This window comes from Dermacentor variabilis, chromosome 9 (genome assembly GCF_050947875.1).
Source record: "Dermacentor variabilis isolate Ectoservices chromosome 9, ASM5094787v1, whole genome shotgun sequence".
In the NCBI taxonomy this organism is placed as follows: Eukaryota; Metazoa; Arthropoda; class Arachnida; order Ixodida; family Ixodidae; genus Dermacentor; species Dermacentor variabilis.
In genome coordinates this window covers 108,829,017-108,852,054 of record NC_134576.1, presented here as the reverse complement: position 1 = coordinate 108,852,054, position 23,038 = coordinate 108,829,017, and the positions used below count along the sequence as shown (strand labels likewise).

Sequence of the window (23,038 nt, the reverse complement as noted above, 5' to 3'; positions counted from 1 at the left end):
TGCTCACCTTGTGGCGGACCCCAAATGAAGAAAAAAAAAGGTAATATCTATTTTCATGCTTAGCGAAAAGGAAATTATAACGTTCGATAGAAATGAAGAGAGGGTTTTCTTTTACTACAGTTTATTTTTTTCGCAAAGGCGCAAGTCGCCGACCTGATGAGGCGATACACTTTGGAAACCGAACGGTACCGGCAATGAACTATACACGATTCAAAAGAACGAAAAAGTGACGACAGGGTGTGACATTTGAGTTCGTACGGAAATCCATGCCGATTGATTTCTGGTTGAAGAAAAAATGATTTTGGCGAAAAGTAAAATTATCTTTGTGTTCCTGGTTTTTTCTGGTCGTTAGCCGGTTGCACACCGCGATTTAAAAGACCGTGCTTACAAAACAGTGTTACCACAGAACACCTGTAGTGGTACGTTCAGCGTTTACAGTACATAACCAAGACGATAATTGGTGATGACATCTTAGCTCGGAAGAGCCGAGTAATTTAAATTGCAAATTGAGAGATGAATGATTAGACAGACGAGAGAAGACAGACTTGCGGGTGGCTACACGTCCCAATAAGCAACCAGAAGTCGTAAACATTGCGCGCCCAGTTATCTAGAGTAGATGCCGACGGTTTGGCCACGTGACGAGGACAGATGACAGCGAGGTCAGCAAGAAAACAATGCAGGCTGATTCTCAGCGGCAAGGGAAAATGGCGTTGGCCTAAGGCGTGGTGGCAAGATACGATTGAGGAAGTTCTTATCTTCAAGAAGCTCAGACAAAACGGCTAAGAGCCTGGGAGGAACTCAAGAACCACATTAACGTCAGCGACCCCAACCTGTCAAGGGACGCAGGAGACAAAAGAATGCTCGCCAATGTTGTCTTGTATGTACTTCTCGTGAACCTTCAGTAAATGCAAGCTGAATGTTTCACTTCACTTCACTTCACTTTATTACCTTAAAGGCCCTCGGGGTTGGGGGTGTTACATAAGGGGTGGGTTACATGTATAAATCGTAATAAACAAAGAAAACACGTAATGAACATAAATTATTCGCTGTTAAATACAGTAGTAATACAATTCAGAAATTTGGATGTACAGGTGATTGCGGCGATGTCGTGTGGAAGGCCGTTCCAGTCCGGGGCTGAGCGTGGAAAGAATGAAGATGCGAATGTAGCAGTGCGCGTACGAAGCCGTGCAACTTGGAGGGGATGACTAATGCGGGGGGAAATACGTGCCGGCGGATTGATGTAGGGCGGATGACGAAGTGGAGCTGTAATAATGTTTATGAAACAAGCACATACTAGTAATACGACGTCTACAAACTAGAGATGTTAAACCTGCCTCTGCTTTTAATGATGATATACTAACGTTATATGAATAGCACGAATATATGAATCTTGTGGCTCGACTTTGTACTGATTCTAGGGAAATTGTTAGATAATTTTGGTTTAGGGCTCCAAATAGCAGAGGCGTATTCTAATTTAGGACGGACAAGTGATTTGTAGGCAAATAGTTTTACGTTTTGTGGGGCATGTCGTAGATGACGTTTTAAAAATCCAAGGGTTCTGTTAGCGGATGATATGATTTTTGTGACATGTGCGTTCCAGGTTAGATCATTGGACAATGTTACGCCGAGGTATCTATAAGTGTGAGTTAATTCTACCGTGGCGTGCGAGATTTTGTATGAGAAGAGGAGAGGATTACGTTTTCGGTTAAAAGACACGAGTTTACATTCTTGGCGAGGTCAGTTGCCATTATGTTCTGCGCAGTCCGACAGCTCCAGTTATAAAAGAAGAGCCATATACTGAGGCAATATTGCCGACAACGTATCTCAAAGTTTACAAAGTGACACTAAAGAGGGCTCTGTGTCAGTAAATTACTCTTCAGCAATAGCAAACCGGCCACTCTAGGTAAATAGTAAAAGGCTTGGTAAGCCAGAAAAGGACCGAACAGAAAAGTCGTACGGCGGCTCGACCGGCGATCTCCTGCATTCGCCCACCGTGACGTAACGTATTTTGACGGCGCCACTCGGGCGTGATTCAACTGTTTGTTATCGGTGAAGAAGAACATGCCTTACATTCTAGACGAACCGAAGGCTCGACCAAGTGAGTCACGATAACTTTCGAGAGAAGATGCGAGAGGTTTCGAAGACGGTCCGCAAAAATGAGAAAGTATATTTACATACGTTGACTCTGCACTGGCGTGCAGGCGCTATATGATGTCGACGCGAAATGCGACAAATCGAATTTCGGCAAATGTCGTTTCCCGCGACGATCGGCGGTCTTTCTCCAGCGAAAGTAAGCCAAATAGGTTTTCAAAGAATACTCATGGTCTAAACTGAACTATGGCGCAATGGACTTGTTACTACCGCGCTATGAATTTGTTTGCAGCGATGCGAAGCCCTGTATAGAGAATGGGGGCCAGATAAACCCTGCCACAGTCGAACGTTCGGCGGCTCCCAGAGCGATCGGGGCAGCCACGTGATCGAGATTCTGTCGGACCTTGATCACGCCATGCCAGCTCGGAATGAACGGGACGAACGCTTTCTGAGCGCTCCGATGTCGACCAGCCAAGAACGTTAGCGTTTCTTTACATTCTAATTATTTCTTCTCTACTTTCTTTGTACGTTCGTTCTTTACTTTCTTTAATTTACACCGTGGGAAAGAGACGTCCGTATTCTCTGGCGAAATTGCGTGCTCCGGCTCTTCTCCTGGGCTGGGACTCCTGTTCACGAAGCTTGTTCTCAAGAACAGGTGCTAGTCGATTCCGATTGCCAACTTAATTAGTGAAGGCAGCCGTTAAAGGTAAGTGTTGCTAACGAATCAATGCCTTTGTGAATTCGGCTCCGGAAATTAGACTAGACTATAGTCTAGTCTAATTTAGATTTAGATAGGTAGATAGATAGATAGATAGATAGATAGATAGATAGATAGATAGATAGATAGATAGATAGATAGATAGATAGATAGATAGATAGATAGATAGATAGATAGATAGATAGATAGATGAAAATGCGAGAAGGCCAGGACAGAAAATTCGGTTTGCTACCTTACATTGGTGAAGGGGCGAGAGTGAGGTAAAAAGATAAGAAGAAAGTGGAGAGCGACAGACAGCGTAGACACACAAATACAGCAGATCACGATCGTCGATCGCACAATATCGCAGCTCGGAATCACGTGGTGCGCAATGAATACCACCGCCGACCAAAGCCGTTTTTGCAGGTTTTGCTGTTTTCCTCAAGGATTTTAGCGGTGCTTACGTTGTCCATTGCTGCGATGGCTTATGAGGTCGGCGTTCCCGAAATGGTTTGTTGTTCCAGCAGTGGTCTTTGATCAACGCGAGCTGCAGCAGTCGCGAGCTATCGTACTTGTGTATACGCTGTAGCGAGGACAGTCACGCAACGTGTTCAAGGCTGTCCTCGCGACCACAGTTATCACACGTTTGTGGTGTTGGCCATTTTCGATGGCAAAAAGCGAGATTGTGCAAAAAAAAAAAAAAAGAAAGAAAACGGCTCCCTTATCGCTCCTTCGAACCTATATAACGTCGCCCATTATGCGGCCCTAGGAATTCCGCACGAGTGGTACGGTTGTTATTCGTGCAAGCAGAACCTTGGCGTACGTTGGGTTGGTTAAACTTGAATTCTGGGTGTGTTCTTTTAATCCTTTACGGGGCAAAACCACGATACGATTAGTGCCTTAGTGGGTGACCTCGGATTAAAGTTCGACCACGTGATGTTCTTCACAACGTGGATTCAAATCTAAGTGTACGAGCGTTTTGTACATTTGCATCGAACGGGGGTAGCCGATATTGTAGTAGACATTAAGAGGGGGAAAAGATGGAGCTGAGCAAGAGATAGAATGCGTAGGGAAGCCTAGATAATCGGTGGGCCATTAGAGTCGCAGAATGGGCGCCAATGGAAAAGGAAGCGCAGTCGAGGACGGCAGAAAATTGGGTGACGTGATGAAATTAGGAAATTTACAGGCACAAGTTGGAATCAGCTAGCGCAAGACGAGGCTAATAATTGGAAATCACTGGGATAGGCCTTTCGTCCTGGAAGTAGACAAAAACAGCAAAGTCGAGGATGTTGATGAAGCTCCTGGTTAGCCGAGATGGTAGAGTCACTGTCTTGGCAAGACGTCAGTCTTGGGGTCGATGCCCGGACCAGGACGAATTCTCGATAGACTACGAAGCTGGCTTTCCGAAAAAACGGCATGTTTCCTTTTTTTTTCTTTTTTATTATATCAGCCTCGCACTTTAAATAGCAACCGTCATTTTAACAGTCACTTTTTAAAAATCATTTTTGACAAACCATCGGCCCCATTCTGACGGGATGTTTCTATCGCCATAAACAAGGAGAGAAGGGGAGAATCTCCAATACCACATAAAAAAAAATTGCTCGTGATAATAAGTTGATTTGATTGGCTGCCGTGTGCAGTACGTCGTAGTGCAGACATTACAAAATGACGGCCTGGCGTCATTCTGACGGTTAAATACTTGAAAACAGAGCTGCCAGGATATTTCTCGTGATTTACTGCAGCAATTTTTACAATGCATGCTACACTCGGATAGATGACAATTTTTTGCCCTTTCTTTAGATACCAATTAAGGCAATAATAACTTATCGGTCTCGTGCGTGCATTGTTTAATATGTGTGTGTCTTTCTCACCTATTCACCTGCTAACGCATGTGTTTAGAACTCTGCATGCTCGTATACGGAGGGACTCAGTGTGGCGAAACTTGTCTTTAGCTTCCATTCCTTTAGATACTTTCGAACATATCACATTGTTTCTTATCTTACGATTATTTTTATTATTGTTAAATATTATGTGAAACAGAGATGCTGTCATCATTGTAGGGTGATTACGAGTTCTGTATGTTATTTTCGTTTTAATGAAAGAAAAGAATAAGAAACTCTTGGGTCTAACGTCTCGAAACATCGCAGTGGGCTACGAGGCCTATCGTATAGGGGAGAGCTGGGGTTAAACGTTGGCCAACCATGGCGTTCTCCTACATGCACCCAACGTACGGTACTTTCGCATTACAGCACGCACTGAGCAACAGAAAGCTGTATCGGGAGTTTTTCATGTCGCTCTACAATTTTCTCATTGGCGCTTTTCGTCTAATTACAATGTTTGAGAAGCTCATTAGTTAATTAGGACTAATTATGTGCTTAGGCCGAATGCAGTATCTCCAGGCGACGGCAAACAACATTACCTTGGTTTTTGCCCGGGTACGTGGCATTGGCATATTGTTAATGTTTGGCTCAAGTTAAGTAAAACACCGGGCGTGTGACATTACGTGTTCTCTCATTTTATACATATTAGCAGATTGTTATACGTATTTAACATATGGATCTGTAGCTCGCACTGTTTACAATAATACAGTCCTTAATAAAGAAGTATGCTTGGTGACCTTTTACTTTTTTTCACATTAATTGCTGCAACTGTTCCTTACGCTCCTTCATACACTTTTTACAGGGGGTTCCATTACAGTCTCTGACTTCGGGACTTCCTCCTGCATATATCTATACTGTATTACACCTATTGTCTTAATAAACTTCAAACGTCGAGATCACGCGAATGCGTCATTATAGTACATACACCGGCATGCATTGCGTGTACTCACCAACACGTCAGGCGTTACGCCCAAGGAAGCCGGGGATCTCCACGTGCCTTGCGTTCGCGACGGGTGGGTATACGACCACAGTGTTATAACCAGAGAGTGAATCGGTCTCCGAGCACACGCGGAGATGCCAACCGGCAGATTCAGCACGCCGAGTCCAGGGCCACCGGACTGCTGCAGCCTCCCCAAGGATCAACCGACAAAAGCACGCCCACCCCCCGCGATCATCGCTCCATTGTCTCCGCATCGCCGATATCTCCTGCGCGAGATCGTGTACGTGCGGCTCGGTGCGGAGATAACCTGCTCGTACCTCGGGCGTAACACCGTATCACACGCCTGCGGGGCCAGCGAGAGATAACATTGTTCGAGCGCGCCCCCATCTGCTATCCGTTTGCGTATGCGCGAAGGGAGGCGGTTTCACTCGGTGTAATTCTCCAGGTTGGAATGTACAGTCGTGGGCAGTATGAGAGCAAGCACTTCATCGTTTTTTTCTCTCTCTCTTCTTTTTTTGCGAGCAACCAAGTGTGTTATTCTGGATGATCGTCCAATTTCGCGGCATCGTCGGATTCTGTAAAATGGCGGCACTTCGAGCCAATCAGAGAGGCCGTAGCAGCCCTCTGGACCAATCAGAGCTCACAAGATGGCGAATTCGGCAACCGTGGCGGAATTTCACGGTGTCCAGAGCAGCAGTACCGAATTACTCGTGCTGTGTGGATTCGAACCTGACAGAGCAGCCCTGTAATCGCCAACCACAGTTCTACGTCAAGGAGTATTGCAACAAACTATTTACTTTTATTTATGGCTACGGAATGTACATTCGTACAACAACAACGAAGATTGAGTTAAAACATAATTAGGACAGTAGTTATCTTAAGCAGTAATTGGGTTGCTGAACTATCTGTGATTGGTAAAACTCGCTCTGAAGGCTGTGCTTTAAGAGGAAGCTTTAGTTCGGGCCCAACTCCGACGCGGCCTATTCAAATACATGTAAAACGCAAAAACGTTTTTCTGAGATAACCCCTGCACCGATTTTGATGAAATTTGTTGCATTTGAAAGAGAAAGTTAAATTCTAGTGACTGTTGGAAGCGGAATTTCGATTTAGGGCTTAAATTTTCTTAACACGATTTTCAAATATTTGACCGTTTGAAAAAAATAGAAGCACGAAGTTTACAAAGTCATAGCTCTGCATCAAGAACTGATATCGCGGTTCTGTAAACGGCATCCATTAGATCATTGAAAGCGGACAAATTCAGTATGTCATTTTACATCTTACGTCAATTTGTTACGTTGGTTACAACGGTTTTGCAAACGTTGTATGTCCCTATGATTAATTTTTTTATATTCATGTGTAACATACCAATTTTGTCCGCTTTAGATGTACTATTAGATGCAATTCACAGAATTGTGATATCATGTTTCATTGCTGAGTTACAGAGTTGTAAACTTGATAGTTTCGCTTTTTGAAATTTTTCAATTTTTGCCAATTTTTAATAAAAAAATTCACAATCTAACTCAAAAATTCGAAACCAACAGTCACTAGATTTTGAGTTTTTCTTGTAAATGCAACAAATCTCGTCAAATTTGGTGCGGTGGTTGCTGAGAAAAACGAATTCTCCTTTTACATGTATTTAGATAGGAGCCCCCGAGCTAAAGCTTCCTCTTAAGCTTGTCATGCTTAGATCAGAATTTGGAGGTATTTAATTCGGCGTACGTAGCATACTTAACACGTAAGGCGTTACAGCACTAGATGAGCACTGAAATTATATTTACTACTCGCCACCTTTTTTTTTGCGTTCGATCAAGGTAAAGCGCTCTTAGGACCGACCGACCGACCGGCCGACCGACCGACCGACCGTTGGTTGCGTTAAGAATTGGTTTATACACAATCAAATTAAGACGGCTGAACGAAAACGCAGAAAGAAAAGAGTTCAACCAGCAGAACATTAGTTGCACAATTAAAGATGGTACGTTAATTGTTATTGTGCTGTCTACGACACAGGTAACCGGAGACGTACAAGAGGAACACCGTGACTATAGGGGCGGCTTGCACGAACATTTCATAACGAAAATAAGAACGCGTTCTTAAATGTTTCATATAGACAACGCGTAGTGCGCACATGCGCGTTCTTAAATTCGTTATTATTTTCGTTATTAAATGTTAGTGAAAGCCGCCCTATAGGAAAACACAAACTGGCTCGAATAAATGCGAACTAGGAACAGTTTTATTGTCACACCAAATCGCATATTTAAGTGAACACAACGATGTCATGCGACTGCGTGAAGAAGTGGGGAATCGAATCAACAGGTGTTCTCAGATCGCGTCCTCGCATTTTTTGTTATTGTTGTTGCTTTCTATGAATTTAGCAAACTTAGAGCAACTTAATAAAACCTGTAGGTGTATTAGCCATTTGTAGGGGAACAAGAAAAAAAAAAAACGTGAGGACACGATCTGAGAGGATCTGTTGATTCGGTTTTCCACTTGTTCAGGCAGTCGCAGTACATCGTTTGTGTTCATTTAAACATGTGATTTGATCTGACAATCAAACAGTTAATAGTTTGCGCTTGTTCGCGTCAGTTTGTGTTTTCCTTCCTGTCACGGCGTTCCTCTTGCCTCCATTACTGTGCGTCGTATACATAGCGCAAGAATCTCGAACAAACGCCGACTAGCCCCATTCATCGCTCTGTTAAGACAGCACTTTCTTTTTTTTTTTTTACGCGAATCTACTTTGACAGTATCACTTGCATTTACATAAGGCAGTGGTTTCAAGCGTTAATGTAGACTGCAACTTCAGTTTGCGCAAACTAGCAAACAAATAAACTAGTAAAACAAGAAATGATCGAGAGAAGAAAGTAATTGTACAGAAATACCCATAAATATATAGAAGATGCCAGCGACACGGGAACGCTACGGCACGCTACGAAGAAATGTACTTGTTAGGTGCAGTAAACCGTCTGCACTGTGAAAATTTCAAATCGACATTGCACAAATTATAAAAAAAAGGTAAGGAGAAGTAAAGTGAAAAAGGAAAAGAAAAAAGACAACGAGAAATTCAAGCGATAAAGAGAAAATTAAGAAAAGTAACTGTTCAATAAGAATAGATAGATGATAGCAGCGGCCACGTGAGCGCATCAGTGCTCGACAAATCGAACGCGAGAGCCAGCCTGCATGGCGGCTGGAGCCAAAAGAACTCTGTCGCTTTAAAAATGCGCGACCGGGAGTTTTGTGGGCTTCACAAATGGACCGGGAGTTTTGTGGGCTTCACTTGAGCAACCGCGGCTGCATTGCTCGTTTCCATATGCGTAGACGTGCCCGAGCAGTGGCCGAGCATGCATATGGGCCCAGAGCGGTGGTGACCATCTTTTCACCGTTTGAAGAGAGGCCCCGGAACCCCTCCGTGTTTAGAGATGAAATTTACGACTCCGCAGACAAATATTGTCACCGTCGACGCCAACGCTTTAAAGGGACACGTACTACTAAATAGAAACGCTCATTGAGCTTAGAGTGATAATGCATATCTGCTCAAAGTTATTGTTTTCGTTAATTTCGCTATAATAGGTTGCCTATATTAGAAGAGATAATCAAGGCAACAGTTACCTTTCTTTTCTTTTGTTCTTTCTTTTTCGCGCCAATACTCTAGCACCGGTATAGTAAGTGTGACTTCATGGATTTCAAAGTATTTTTTGTTTGTTTGTTTGTTCTTCGAATCTGGGTCCTCGTAGGGCTCAGTAAAAGGAATCGAAGCTCACTTTGTTCCGACGTTGGCCCTGTTAGAATACACTGCAGACAGTAATTACGAACAAAAACAATTCGGCGGCGACATAGAGCGGGCAAATGCGAGAGAAATGTATTAGAATTACGTTGCACCTTTTAGCGGTCCCGGATCTGCGACTTGGTGAATGAGAGTTGGGACACCCGGTATATAGTGCAACTGACGGTAGTATGCTCCGGACCAGTTTCAGTTGCACTTGGCTTCTCGAAGAGACATGACGTGTGTCGAGCGAGCTAGTTGATAATTGCATTGCAATGCTCAACGCATTGCAATGCATTGTTCAGGAGTTCAGTGGAGTTCAGCGTTGTTTGCCCGGGCGGCTACGCATGTAAGGGCCATGCGTTGTGGTCAAAGGAGAAGCGCGGCTCGACGACAAGACGGTGGCGGAGAGTTATAGGCTTCGGGGGGAGGGGGGGGCGCAGAGACCGCGGTTTACGCAGAGGGCGTAATTAAGCGGTTTGTCAGTGTGTCGGGGCTTCTGCCGTTCGGTTCGCGGAAGCAGTACTTGTGGCTTCGAAGTCAACCCATCGCCGCTGGACCACACCCATGGCGGGACATTTCGCGAGCGGACCAGGTGCCCCAACGTCAGTGGAAGTGTGTTTTCTTTGGGGCAGTGTGTCTTGCGAGGTTGTGAGACAAGAGAGCCGTTGCACTGCGAAGGATTTGTGGCAGCGGCCTTGACGTATTGGAACTCCGGATAGTGTCGCCCTGGAGCCCCATTGTGTGCGCACTGCCCGTACCGCCGTGTGATTGGACGAACGATGGGGCGAGGGTGATGTTGGGGATGCTTTTAGGTATACGTGCAGGACCGTTGGAGGGGGGGATTCGGCTAAGAGGAAGCAGATCGAAAATTGTAACGTCATTGTAACTTTTTTGACTCGTAGTCCTTTGGTGTCTCTGTAAAGAGTTTCCATTCTATCGCTTGCCTACTGCACCTTAATAAACATCTTAAACCCCTTGCAGTCAGCGTCATGATCTTGCCTACTGTATGTCACTTCGCGGCATCCACAGCACCTTCCAAGTTTCCCTCACTGACATCGAGGCGAATGATCAACGAGCTCGCTCGACACGCGTCCTGCCTCTTCGAGGAGAGACGTGCAACTGACATTGGTGTGGAGCACACTACCGTCAGTTGCACTATATACGGGGTGTCCCAACTTTCATGCACCACAAGATTTGAAAACATGCAAATGCCACGTAGCTGGACAGAACCAAGGTGACGGTAAAGTCCATCGAGCGGCCAATCGCGCGGCAATTTTGCGTGTATTGTGGGGCTGCTTTCACGCTCGGAAAAACACTTTTATGTAGCACGTATTGAGCAACAGAAGACTGTATCCGAAGTTTTTTCATGTTGCTCTACAATTTTCTGTGTCACTTTTCATCTAATTATAATTAATCTAATTTTAGAAGTTGATTGATTAATAAAGAGTAATTAAATAATTAGGCGGAATGCAAAAACAAGTCATCTCATTGCTTACAATCGATGGCAAACAACATTGACCTTGGTTCTGTCCAGCTACGTGGCATTTGCATAGTTTTAATGTTTGACTCTAATTACGTGGGACACCCTATTAGAGAGACGCACGGACCTCAGATGTGTTAACAACAACGTGCGAGCGCGTGGCCGGAGCTACCACCCTCGCTTTCTATATGCTGGCATACTGGCGTTATCAGCGAGATAACGTACCGCACGCGTAGGGTGCGTTCGATTAAGAGCGCAGCGCGTTATCTCGCTGATAACTCCAGTATGCCAGCATATAGAAAGCGACGATGGTATCTCCGACCTCTGCGCTCGCGCATCTTTGTTAACACATCTGAGGTCTGTACCTTTGAACAAAGTGGAAAGCACCTTCCAAAAAACAACAGACTATCGCCTTATCCGCCCGCGCACGCGCAAACCCAACGATTCTATCCAACAGCGTGCGCAAAGTACGAGGCCAATTCACACGAAACTAAATATGCTATGCGTAACGTTAAGGGACAGGGAGATAGCGGTGTGGATAAGAGAGCTGACAGGGATATCCGATATTCTTGTTCATACTAAGAGAGAGAGAGAGAGAGAGAGAGAGAGAGAGAGAAATGGGAGTGGCAGGCCATGTAATGCACAGGACAGATAACCGGTGGACCATTAGATTTACAGAACGGGTGCCAAGGAAAGGGAAGCGCAGTCGAGGACGGCAGAAAAAAAACTAGGTGTGGTAATGAAATTAGGAAATATGCAGGCGCAAGTTAGAATCGGCCAGCGCAAGACAATGGTGATTGGAGATCGCTGGCAGAGGCGTTACTCCTGCAGCGGACATTAAAAAAAAATAGGCTAATGATACATACATACAATACATACGTACACACACACTCGCATTGAGATGCTCATGTGTGCATTAGAGCCCACGTGCTCGGGAGACCGACTTCAAGCACTGGTCGCACATGTGTGTGTGCATGTTGTTGCAACGCTGGTTACTCGAACCTCGACTGGCGTTACTATTGGGTAGCGTGGCATTGTCGGTAGGCTGCAGGCGTCCGGTAGACCATGGCGGCTAGGCAGGGACGAGACGATGTCTAGTGTGAAACTTGCACTGTTTATTCAATGGTTGGTGAAGGATATAGAAGAAGAGAATGAAGGGATTGAAAAAGTACATTACGGGGCCGCTTAAATAGGCCCACCAAAATCGTAGGCGGGATTTTGCACACGTCAACGTCACGTGACATGTACTGAGTCCCGTCGGTGCTTGGCGGCTGCTCCTTTTCTCCTGCGTGACGTTTCACGTGCTTGCCTCCGCTGGCGGCAACCCGCGGGTCCTGTTTGGTTCGCGAGAAGGGTCTCCCCTAGACTCGGACACTTCGCGGAAAGGGTTCTCCCCTAGAGTCGAACAGTTCGCCGAAGGGTTCTCCCCTTGGTCGCACAGTTTGCGGAAACCTTGAGTAGCACACACACAAAAGGGGCCCGAAATCACTGCGGGGCGCCCGCCAGACCGGCAACCACTCGAGACAACCATAGCAAATTAGGGATCCATCCTCCGTTTTGATTAGGCATGGTCTTTTGAGCATCCTTTTTGCCCTGGGTGTTACACGCCAATCGTAACAATGTCTATGTAGCCCGTTGCTAACGTACGCAGACAGAACACCGCCGGTCGCCGCGTTGCTATGAAGCACGCGTGGTAACGTGTTCATGGCAGCGGTTTGGAAATATCAAAACTATAGAGGGAAAGGGTAAAAAACCTACAGCGCAGCAAAAGACGAGAGTTGGACGAAGCAGGCGACACACAACGCATGGGGCACATCTGTATACGCTCCGTGCTTCAGTTGTACGGAGGTCTTTTCCTAGAATATCTACGCTACAGCCTTCCAGTGTTGCCCAGTAAGTGCAAGTCAAATGTTCGCTCATTGGAGAGCTTACAGGGACAAGCACTGCGCACGTGTTTAGGACTTCTTAGTTGTGCGTCAGCAGCTGCGACAATCGTGCTCGCTATAAAGATAATCCCATCCAAACATACGTTGCTGTATATGCTGGATATGCTGGATACGCATATCCGTCATCTTTCCTGCGTTCCCGATCATCACTTCGCGTTCTTGCCATCGCAGAGACCTCGTGCAACGTTTTCTGAAATTATAATCACCCATACATATTGTCTTCCATTAGGATACATACCAGCAGCAAGGCCTTCATTGGCCCTTGCGGTGTCTCCAACAGCCCCCGGTGCGCCTAAGTATTCCGGGTGTAAAGAAGAAGGTCAGTCACCCAAAAATAGCTCTGAAACAGATGACGCTGCTATTAATCAATGACACATACGGGGACTGAATACGCATCTATACCTATGGTTCGGTCTCATCTACCAGCTTTTCAGGTGCCGTTGTCATTCCGGCTACGAAAACCACAATGAAATTCAAACTGTCACACATGACAACATAACGGCGGCAGAGCTTGCTGCCTTGCGTGCTGCTGTCAAATACCTCCTGCAAGAGACACCTCAGAAATGGGTCACCTTTTGCGAGTCCAAGGCAGCACTTCAGAGTCTGCATTTTGCCCTCTTTCATAGGACTCATGAGCAGCTGACATATGAAATAAGAGAGGACCACCATTAAGCTATCGCTAAAGGGCATGAAATTATATTCTAGTGGCTACCTGAACATACTACATTGCTACTAATGACCTCGCCGACGAAACTGTCCGGTCTGCCCATATGGAAGCCCGACCAGTTCCAATCCCCTTATCCGGAACGGACGCTGCAAGAAAGCTTCATGTCGTGGCTAAAGCTACGATGCACAAATACTGGTCTTCTCCCAACCTCCCGAAGTGTCATCTTCATAAGCTTGGTCCATCCCTAATACTACAAGTGCCGTTAAAAGCTTTCCCCCTCTGAGGGGACAGTGTTGTACCGCCTCTTGCTCGGGGTGGCATTTACGAAGGCCTACTGGTTCCGCATTGGACTGGGGGATACGCCCATGTACGACTATTGTGGAACTACAGAAACGATTGAACACATCCTGTATATCTGTCCCCAGTACGAGGTCGAGTGTGAAGCTCTGCGGACAGCATTGAACCAGCTGGACTCTAGAGCATTTTCGGAAATGAACATCCTTGGGCCATGACCGTACGCGTCAATGGCACAGAAGGCCACGAAAGCGTTGTTGAAGTACCTCAAGTCGACAGGTCTTGGCAACCGTGTGTAGACTCGGCGCGAGCCTTCAAATGTGCGCGAAACTGTGCTCTCTCTATCCCCTCTCCCTTTCTTTTCGTCCCTATACCCCTTCCCTCAGTGCAGGGTAGCAAACCGGACGTGCACCTGGTTTGCCTCCCAGCCTTCCCTATCTTCTTTCTCTCTCTCTCTCTCTCTCTTCAACTCGTCTCTCGTCTTTTACTGCGCTCTGAAATTTTACGAGGGCGAAAGGCCAACTATAGACCACCTATATATATATACTAGGGAAAAAGGGGATGGACTACACAAAACTCCCTCATGCGTCACAAATAGCGCTTCGTGGGCAACGGGGAACGCTCGAGATCGAAGCGATCCCGTCCAGCAACATCACAAGGTTGTAAAAAACAAAAACAAAAGAACGAATGAGTACGTTCTTGCTTCCAAATTCAAATTCATTGCAAATAATAGAAATGATATACTGGGAGAGAGTTTACTAGCAGGAAAGGCGGAGAGGCGACATACTACGAATTTGCACATTACACGAATTTGCACTTGCCTACGCAAGTAAAACGAGCAAAATTCAGGGAATAAAACAAAGCAAACGAAAGAGGTTGCATTACAACATATTAATGATTAAAACACAACTAAGGTAGCTATAGACTAAGAAATGTTCACAATTAGATGTGACCAAACATGAATTTAAAAAAAATCTTTTTTTAGACATTTCCAAGGAACTTACAGACTGCGCATGCTTGCATGTTTAAACTAATATAATATGACATTGAGAAAGAAGCAAAGCAAGGACGTCATTTTGTAGCCATGCCTACCGCTCAATTCTGGGTCATCGATCATTCATGGCCGGGTGATCCCATTGATAACGCGGGCGGAGCGTCGTCGAGGAAGCGCCGAAATTACGAAAACGAATAGCACCGAAAAAGACATCGTTTCAAGATCGCGGCCCATGTTACAATTGCTAAACGAATATCCATCTTAAAGAACATAATGCATATCTTATGAGCATAAAGGTTAGAGAAAGGCAATATATTAAAGAAATAGGTAAAAAATCACATGATGACCTTGGAGCAGAAGTTTCTCGCAGACGTATCAGCCTTGAAAAAAAAAAAAAATGTGGAACGCTTCACGATTTTGCGTGTCATCCTTGCGCAGGGGCCATGCTAATCTTCTCTGTATCGTTCCAATTTTAGTATATGTACTTTGGAAGTACACTGAACAGAGAGAGTGCTCGTAGTATATATAGGCACCATTTTTGGGGGCGCCAATTGGTCCCGGTGAAAGTCTGATATTACTTGAAGAAATGAAATACACAGTCATCATAAAGCTCACCCGACACGTACAGCAGTAGTTGTCTTTGGACTGCTCATAATTCCTTTAGTGCAGATTAGAAAAAAAGTAGATTATTCATCATTTTTAAGCTTTCAATAAAAAAATAAATGCCAAATTTTTGTTTTGCAGCGCCATCTCAAGAGCGCCGCAGAAATTCGCGCGGCTAGCGTGTGGCCTCCAAGATTGCTACGGTGTGATCTCTGAGGCCACAATGCAGTGGAACAGGATCCGTATCGTTGTGCAGCCTGACGATGTGAAGGTAAATGAGTAAATTATTAGTATTCTATTAATTTCGTTGGTTGCTTGTATGATGTTGCAGCTTCAGCGCTGATTTTGCTGCATAAAATTAAGTCATATGTATCAGGTTGTTCCGCTATATCAAAAAACTGAAAAAGAAAGGAGCGACAGTGCTGGAACAGCAATGAAGAACTATCTTAGAACACGTACTCACACACAAACAAACGCACGCACGCGCACACACACAATGGTTGTTACAATTAAACGATAAATTCTGCGGTTTTACGTGCCAAAACCACAATCTGATCATGAGGCACGCCGAAGTGGGGGACCAGATGGGACACCGGGTTAAATCTTGGCGCTTTTCGAAAAAGCGACTTTTTGAATCCGTTCACAGTGGTGATGGATACCCTAATAAAAGAAATTCGCTGACATTACAAACCACGAAAGTTGCAATGCCTTCAGACTGTGCCAGAAACACTGAACCTTGCGTGAATAATATTTAGTCAATTCTACAAAAAAAAAAAAAAAGAAAGAAAAGGGGCGAAAAAAATGTGGAACGCTTCACGATTTTGCGTGTCATCCTTGCGCAGGGGCCATGCTAATCTTCTCTGTATCGTTCCAATTTTAGTATATGTACTTTGGAAGTACACGCAAGAGAGATTGCCTGTAGTATATATAGCCACCATTCCTGTGGGCGCCAGTTGGTCGCGGTGAAAGTCTGATATTACTTAAAGAAATGGAATACACAGGTATCCTGAAACTCATCTGACATTTACAGCTGTAGTTGTTTTCGTACTGCGCATAATTCCTTTAGTGCGGATTATAAAAGAAAAGTGTATTGTTTGTCATTTTTTAAACTTTTACTAACAAATCAGTGCAACATCTTTGTTTTGCAGCGCCATCTCAAGGGCGCCGCAGAAATTAACACGACTGGCGTGTAACCTCCGAGACTGACACGATGCGATTTCTGAGGCCACAGACAACATTCCATGATGCGTGTTATAAATGTGTTTTTCGCGCTTTACGTTGTTGTTCCTCTTGCCGCGTGTTTGTATGCACAATGCAGTGGAAGAGCAACCGCATCGCTGTGCAGTCTGACGATGTGAACGTAAATTAGTACGTTATTGCTGTTCTATTAACTTCGTTGAATATTTATATGTTATTGCAGCGTCAGCGTTGATATTGCTGCTGACAATCAAGCCATACGTAAAGGTGTTCCGCCATATTAAAAGAATGCAGAAGAAAAGGAAAAGGGGGAGCTCAGTGCTGGAACAGTGCTGCACTATCTGAGATCACACGCACACACGAAGGCTCGCGGTAGTGGGTGACCAGGAGGGACTCCGGATTAAATTTCGCGCTTTTCGAAAAGGCGACCTTTCGTGTCCGTTGACGGTGGCGAATGATGCCCCAAATAAAAGAAATGCGCTGGCGTTACAGACGCACAAAGTAGCAATGCCTTCAGACGGTGCCAGAAACATTGCATTTCGCGTAACAATTTTAGCAAGTCAACTCTGCAAAAGGAGACGGAAAAAATGTGGAACGCTTCACGATTTTGCGTGTCATCCTTGCGCAGGGGCCATGCTAATCTTCTCTGTATCGTTCCAATTTTAGTATATGTACTTTGGAAGTACATTCTCCCATCCTGTGTTCACATATTTATAGCCATGTTTCAAAGGTGACTAGTGTAGCGGTGGCAAGAGCGCAAGATTGATAATCTACTATTTGTTTTTGCAATACTTACAAAGTTTTGATATTGATTATTATGTAAAGGCTTTTTTTGCATAAGACTGTTAATTTAGTATATAGTAAATCTATGTAGTTTAGTGATTCTTGCGCTTAAATCTATATGATTTCAAGCAATGCAGAGTGCGTAGCGCCTACGCTTGTTGCGCCCTCTCTTGGCCGTGACGGAAACCAAACAAGTCCGCGCAGTTTGAATTTCGTGCTCGCGTCAGCTGTCGTCGGTTACCCCCTGTTGTTCTCCTGTAAGTACCGATAGCGCGCATAATGTTTACTCGATAGAGTGACAGAACCAGCGGCGCATACAAAGGTGTCACGAGCGTCGTACGCATATGTATGTTAACTGCACTCGCGTTTATAAACTTGGCGTCCGTTAGCGCGTTTGCGGTCCAACTAATCCAACCAACCATGCATGCTAACTTGCTGTATTAGTATGCTCACGTGCATGTAAGCGTCACAGCTTCATTTCTGGTAAGGCTGCTTGTCGTCTGTGTTGTCATAGCCTCAGGACATTCATATTTGCGCGAGCAAGCATGTTTCTGGCACCTTTCGTCACATCTTTGTTTTTGCACGGTGTAATAATAATGTACACATTTGTGTATACGTGTGACTTGATCTTGCAAGTCATGTCATATGGTTAGAAGGGAAAAAAAACTAACAAACAAAAAAAGGACGTCCGATATTGGAATCTGGGTAAATTGAACACCCTGCATGATCATTGTGCTACCATTTGAGTTCCGTGCGTGCGCAACCATGTTTGATGGGATGTTTGACAAGTTGCGTTCTATTGTTGATGGCGAATGAATTGATTTTTCCTTTCTCATAAAGCTTCTGTCATTGGCCATAACTTGTTCGTGTGCTCCGAGCCAGTCAGATCAGTTCTTTTTATAAATAAAATATAAGCGTGACATGAATGTTAGTGCTATAAATCGACGTTTAATTTCTCTTTAATTGATAGTGCTTACTAGAAGAAGCACAAAAAGCATCGCCACCCAACTGCATTGACGTTCATTCGATGCAGTCTGCAGCGTTTTAGAATAAAATTACGAAACTCTTGTGTGCACCTTTGTTAGTAGTCCATCATAACTTGTAACAAAAGGGGGCTATCAGCAGTAATGTGGTTTGGTACCCATGACTCTAAATGATTTTTATGTCACAGGTTTTTAACTACACTTAGTACCTTCTGGCTGGGATGACACGAGCTGCCTGTCTTCACTCATCTCATATTGATTTCTCATGTCCAAAACCTACGTCTATTTGACTTACACTGGGTTTCATTCTTCTTATGTTAATTTCGGCTCATAAACAGTCTTGTATTTCGCCCTCTTAATAATGAGTTGCTGTGGCTGAAGACAAAGCCTGCAACCTTTTATGCTGAGTGAGCAGCAGCAGTATGCCAAAGCCACTGCAACAGGCCCCCACACTTTTGGTTGCACCTCAGAGGTTGAAATGTCATGATTTGAAAGGTTAGAGGCAGCTAGAAAACAGGGACACAGCAAAAGGACAAATGTCTAGCATGGAAGCACACAAATTTTTTGTGTGTGTGTGTCCGCGATATCTACACGCGGCTTATCAAACCATGAATCCTTACAAACTTGCTCAATCAGCTTTCTGTCATTCTGACTTGTAAGCGAACGTGTCAACCGCAGCTCCTTTTGCCAGCGAAGCTTTCTGCTTTCATTGCCAGTTACCCTTCACATGGTAAGTTTGTGAGCCTTTAATGCATGGTTTAACTAGTTCAAGTGGCAGTAACAGCAAGCTTTAGTGTTTGTGATAAGCAGAATGCTGTGAGGACTGGTGACTAGTCATATTTATTTGGCAAAACATTTTACTTACTTAACCATGTTTTTTACGCCATGAACATTCTTCTACGGTGTACTGGTTGATTCTGTCACCATCAGTGAGTGTTACCGTATGCAGGCCTGATGAATCGGCACATCACAACAATTAATTTGTTGGTGCGTGTCAAGTGATGCTGCAAGCACGAAGCGTGGGCACTAGCCAGATTACGGTGCAGCTAAGCACATTAGAAAGTTTTAGCTTGTTTGTGTGTGCTCTATACATCACAGCACACCAAGTTAGCGAGATGTGGACTGCAGTAACAGAACGGGTATTAAGATGCTGAGAAGCTTTGTTGAAGTACAACACATCACAGTTGTTTTTGTGTTGCACAAATGTTCTCATTGAAGGAAAAAAGACGCAAATCCATGTTACCTATTATGCTGCTACTGACTCTTTACACCAGTGGCTAAGCAGAATATGCTTGGCTGTGGTAATAATAGCTTTGTATCCCCTATGGTTGGACTGTGACCTACCAGGTAGCACCACCAACGGAGCTGCTCGCTTCTCTGGTAATAAGGCATATCTTGTAAATGGTAATAGACGCACGACCTGGCGGAAACTACGAGGGCGAATCAGATAGTCCTTGCCCCTATTTTTTTAAAACCAAATTATGGCTGTACGTAAGTGTGAAGCCAACTTATCCATTTCCACCAGTGGACCTATCTTGGACCGGCCCGTCCTTATCTGCCGGTAGTTCCACGGCGCGGCGCTGCTGTCAGTTGTTGAAGATGGCGGTTGTACTTCCCACATCCAGGGCAGACGAGCAGCGAAGTGTGATTGGTTTTCTATGGAGAAAAGGACTAACGCCCATCGAAATCCACAGGCGAATGCAGCTCATGTATGGGGAGAGGTGTCTTGGTTTGGGAACTGTGAGGTAGTGGTGTCGTGAGTTCGCAAAAGCCCGCGAAGGCTTGCATGGCAATGAGCGTTCGGGGAGGCCGCTTGCGTCGCTCACTGATGACAACACAGCATAGGGGCATCTTATGTTTAGTGCTGTGATGGGACAAATGCCTGAACCAATGTGGTGAATACATGGGAAAATAGCGTAAGGTACATAGAATACTACGTATACTTGTAATTACCTGTATGTACCTTATTTTGGCTAATAAAAAACAGGGGCAAATACTTTCTGATTCACTCTTGTATAATTTGTGAAACCGTTTCATGTTTGTTTGGGGCATTGATTCACATCTCAGATGTAGCAAGCAAGCTACCACAGTATGACGAACAACATATGTAATGATGCACCCAAATAATCTTTCACAAACAGTGTGCAAATGTCAACTGACCAGTTCACTAGTGCACTAGTGCAGTGACAATATATGCATGATTTTTTGCAAAGGGGAGTGCAGAAGCATTGCAGAAAAAAAAACAAAACAAAAAAAAGACACCTGAACAGGAAAGACGCTCTCCTGTCTTTCAGAGCGTCTTTCCTGTCCAGGTCTCCTTTCTTCTGCAACGCTTCTGTGCTCCCCTTTCTAAAAAAATTATGTCAAACTAGCCGAACAGCTTACTATTCTAAATATATTGTTACGTGGAAAGACACAGACGAAAGAGGCTAGGTATTTACAGGCTATTTACACCGGAGCCAGGCAGCCAGGCTGTCACTCGCTCACGCCAAGGGCACCGACCAACTTCGTCGTTCTCGCGGCGGCTCGTCTCTTGAGCATTGCTCAATGATATCAATAATATGTATGTTCATGTGTATATGTGCAAAAGTTATACAGGCATAACTATCATCTGCCATGTTGTTCTTTTGTGTGTGTTGAGTGTGAGAATGTTACACTTTGCATTCATTATCTGGTTCACACACATTTCTCATGGCTCAGGGAAGTAGATGTATATGCAATAGATGTTGGAACCATTGTAATTCTGTGAGGCATTGATAACTCGGAATGGTTAAGAATCATGTTCATTAGCATTTGAGTGGCATTGGTGGCTTTTTTCCAACCAAACAAAGAATTGGTTGGAAAAAAGAAAAAGAAAGTGGTTTTACCTCCAAGGATGCAAGCTGCAGTCAGCAATGTGTAATATCTGTCATAAATGTGGATGCATCGTGAAAGCCTTTGCAACGAAACTGAAGCACCTTAAGTTTGCGAACTCACTCAAGTGAAACTGCAACAGCAGTGGCAAGGAAGTAAATTTCAACCTAAGCTATACTACATTACTCACAAGCCGTGGCTATGTGTATCTTTAATGGAGATATTCCAGAATTCGGCAGTTAGTCACGGCAATGGTAGTTGAGACACCTTAAATTCTAGTTTGAGACAACCAACATGTGTAGATTCAGTCTTGAAAAGAGCTTGCTATCTGAAGCTCTGTGGGATGTGGCGAACTGAAATCTAATTCTGCCTTCAGGCCTCGGTTCATCTCCTGCCTTCAACAGCACTTGACTGCTAATAGACCTGCCACATGACCTCACCCACTTGTCTATGCTTTGCAGTCTGTCGTCTGTTCAACATTCCTATGGGTGCCAGTGGGCACAAAACTGAACAGCTGGGCAGACAGTAATGATGCCTTCTACATATATTATATACCTTGTGCCACTTTGCACAGTCATATAGTGTTAATCGACTAAGCACATAAACGGGACAGTGCTTCATGCATATCTGTGACATTATGACACCTGGGGACATAACAAAACTTGTCTGTACAGAGCAGCCCTGCAACAATGGTAGTTATAAACTACTTTGTGTGAATGTAGTCATTCTGCCACTGCTGCACCCCCTCCTGACATATCGTGCTGATTGATTAACCAATCGATGTTTGCACAATATTGCAAAAAAATTTCGAGACTGATAATTGTACAAATAAGATACGGTTGTTTATTGGAACAAGTAAATGAATAAATAAATAAATAAATAAATAAATAAATAAATAAATAAACAAGACAATAATATGCCAAGAGGGGGCGAAAAGCATATTATGCAGCTGCAGCAGTGACAACGGCATGTGAAACATCGTGTCAGTACATGTGCACCATGTGCTATATAGTGCTCGTCTCCCCACAAATCAACCACTTTCTGTGACTGATGAAAGTGAGTGCCGATAGGTACAGGCGCCCAAATCTTTAACTGGCGTGCGCGAGCGGCGACTTTTCCGTGCGTCAGCGCCGTATGACGGGGCGCAGCTGGAAAGAGTCTGAGGCTAAGCGCATGCGGACAAAGTGCGCTCAGCTGGGCCCATCGTCTGCTAAGCTGTTTCCAGCCTCGCCCCGTCATACGGCGCTGACGCACGGAAAAGTCGCCGCTCGCGCACGCCAGTTAAAGATTTGGGCGCCTGTACATCACATTTATTAATGCAAAAGCATTAAGTTTCCCATGGAGCGGAAAATCCGGCATTGGCGACGTGATGAAAATGTGGTACAAAAAGGCTACGAACCCTCGACCTTTGGTGGGAGTCTATCCCATGATCTTTGGTGTTAATGAAGGTGAATTTAATTAAGATAGAGTTAAGTAAGACAGTCAAAGCCACAACCTTTGGTTGGAGTCAAACCCACAACTTTTGGTGTTAACAAAGGCGAAGTTAATTAAGATAGAATTAATTAAGGCACTCGAACCCACATACTTTGGTGGGAGTCAAACCCATGAACGTTGGTGTTTATTAAGGCAATGTTAATTAAGGCACATGTAATTAAGATATAGTTCACACACTTGAACCCACGACCTTTGGTTTAATTAGGCAACATTAATTCAGGTATGGTTAAGGTAGAGTCATCTCAGGCACATGAACCCACGACCTTACGTTGTGTGCACCTTGTAAGGAACACTCTTGGTCACGTCGTGGCGCTTCTGCTGATATGGCCGCTTGAGTCACGCGACTCCCCCAATGGCACTACCAGACGTTGCCACG

The 23,038-nt window shown here is 44.6% G+C and overlaps 1 protein-coding gene and 3 non-coding genes across 4 annotated transcripts in view; all 4 read right to left on the bottom strand.

Annotated features, from left to right (window-relative positions):
- Positions 1–5,845, bottom strand: part of LOC142557261 (uncharacterized) — a 57,937-nt gene extending 52,092 nt beyond the window's left edge. The window contains exon 1 of the mRNA XM_075668972.1: positions 5,619–5,845. The gene's annotated coding sequence lies outside the window, so the exon portion shown is untranslated. The remainder of the gene's footprint in view (positions 1–5,618) is intronic.
- Positions 5,846–15,142: 9,297 nt separating this feature from the next.
- Positions 15,143–15,245, bottom strand: LOC142558654 (U6 spliceosomal RNA). The gene has a single exon (XR_012823068.1). It is a non-coding gene; the product is annotated as a U6 spliceosomal RNA (small nuclear RNA).
- A 904-nt stretch (positions 15,246–16,149) lies between these two features.
- LOC142558661 (U6 spliceosomal RNA) lies at positions 16,150–16,252 on the bottom strand. Its single transcript, XR_012823075.1, has one exon. It is a non-coding gene; the product is annotated as a U6 spliceosomal RNA (small nuclear RNA).
- Positions 16,253–17,132: 880 nt separating this feature from the next.
- LOC142558660 (U6 spliceosomal RNA) lies at positions 17,133–17,235 on the bottom strand. The gene has a single exon (XR_012823074.1). It is a non-coding gene; the product is annotated as a U6 spliceosomal RNA (small nuclear RNA).
- Positions 17,236–23,038: the final 5,803 nt, after the last annotated feature.